Source organism: Diaphorina citri, unplaced genomic scaffold, assembly GCF_000475195.1.
Source record: "Diaphorina citri unplaced genomic scaffold, Diaci psyllid genome assembly version 1.1 scaffold2875, whole genome shotgun sequence".
Lineage (NCBI taxonomy): Eukaryota > Metazoa > Arthropoda > Insecta > Hemiptera > Psyllidae > Diaphorina > Diaphorina citri.
The window spans coordinates 8,245-10,338 of NW_007380288.1; the positions used below are offsets into that span (position 1 = coordinate 8,245).

General features: G+C 33.0%; 1 protein-coding gene across 1 annotated transcript in view; it reads left to right on the plus strand.

Annotated features, from left to right (window-relative positions):
* The first annotated feature begins 670 nt into the window (after positions 1–670).
* Positions 671–2,094, plus strand: part of LOC103519666 — a 17,498-nt gene continuing 16,074 nt past the window's right edge. The window contains exon 1 of the mRNA XM_008484755.3: positions 671–1,005. The gene's annotated coding sequence lies outside the window, so the exon portion shown is untranslated. The remainder of the gene's footprint in view (positions 1,006–2,094) is intronic.

Consider the following 2,094-nt stretch of genomic DNA (forward strand, 5'->3'; position numbering starts at 1 on the left):
GTTAAAAGTTTTAATTTTATAGTTATAGTTTAGCCAAGAAACTTTAACTTAAACTTTTAAAACTTCTAAACTAAAAACTTAAACTTGTAGAACTTGACTTTACTATCCGTTAAAGAAGTAAAGAACACTTTAACTCCTTGTCAACTTTAACACTTAATCTAGTGAATCTCTTTTACTGAAAGATATAAACTAGTTATCTTGTCCGTAAAGTCTTCGTCAAGACATAGTTCACGAAGACTGTTTGTCTTTGTTCATCATTCAATCGTAAAAATAATAAAGTCGATGAACATGAACGTCCCGGTGTGTTTAGGCTTCTATAGATCGAGAGTAATTTTTGATATTTTGTACCCAAAGAAGTAAGTAACCTCCTTACCTATCCTATTGTGTTTTAAACCGTATAAAAAAAAAGGGGTTTGGAAAGAGGTTTGTTACAAAGTACCTATGTAAACATGCGTAACCTATTAACTTTTCCAAAACTTACTGTACTACCTATTAACCTAAATTGTATCCCCCTCCCTTAAAAAAAAAAAAAAAAAAACATGGGTACTTCATCAGTACCTACCTTGAAGGTCAAAGTCAAATTTCAGTACCTTTTGGACTGTACTGCACTGATAAGCTGTCAAAATTTGGTTTTGTTATTCTTTAAACAATTTTTTTTGCACGTACATATACCTACCCCCGGATGTGAATCGCTGTCTAATCTAATGGGATTACCGTACAAAATTTATTACCGTACCTACTGACCTCGTATACCGTACCATAGGCTTGGTGGCAACACTGCTGTGCGACAGCGCCACGATCTGGCCATCTGGCAGCGCTGTTTAGAGAAACAACAACGCAACGCTGTTTTTGTCTTTTTGTATGATAGGTAATAGGTACCTTAATTATTATTTAATATTTATCAATTATTTAACTCCATTAATTATTAATAATGACGTATTTTTGGTTTTTGTTTTAGTTAAATACCTAGTTCTTTTACCTATGTGTTAATTTTATTACTTTGAGGTAAGATTCTGTACATAAATAGAATACAACAAATTATCACATCAAGCTTTACTACCTACCTATAGAATGACCCTATATATTCTTGAAATGAAAAATTGCCTGTTGCATATCCGCAGTCTTTAATTTTATACATTTATACCTGTCGGTATAATCGGTATTTTTGATAAGTTCAAATGATTTCAGTTATGATTCATCTTTAACCACAGAGTTTTTCACACACTCCTAATTTTCAACAATAACATCTATTGAAATGCTGAAACAATTAAAATCTTGGGAATCTTGGACTTAGGTACATAAGAGGTCCATTGAACATAGAGGAGATTGCTATTGGTTTATAACAAAATGTGAAAGTTCAAAAACCTAAGTAGGTCTTCATTACTTGCTTGTCTCTGAATATTACCACCAGTCAGATCTCTATTCCCTTTTCTCTTTAGTGAAAAAAAAAAAAAAAAAAAAAAAAAAAAAAAAAAAAAAAAGTTTTGTGCGCCTAGGAAATAAAAGTCTTAGTGACTGAGCGGTTTGGTGTGAGTATTTTTACTCCTCTACTGTGATGATAAGTGTGATGGGTGGGGGTTCGAATCCCAGAGAGGTCATTTTTTTTACATAATTTTATCATTTAAAAATGTTTTATGAATAGCCATAATTACTTTTTTCATAATTTTATAGTTAAAAATTACCTATTTCATAATCTTATAATTAAAATTTATGAAAAAGGTTTAAAATGCAATTTTTAGGTAGGTATGTATAGGATACGGTTCTAATGTTAAAGTTCAAACAGTCGTGGGTTGCTTTAATAGGACGCGGGTTCGATTCCCGCTCGGGACGTATTTTATCTTATCGGAATGGCTGGCTTTATCCCATCCTGTATTTCCCTTAGCAGTTACAGTTCCCTCTATCAGACCCCTGGAAAAAAAAAACACCAAACCAAAGAGGAGAGTTAGTAGAAATGTTCATGATAATACCCATGACTCCCCTAAACTTGTCCTTCAGCATAAAATCCGCCTTGAACGGGAATCGAACCCGCGGCCTAGCGCTTAAAAAGCAGACTCGTTACCAACCAAGCTAACTAGGCTGATGAAAAAAAAAAAA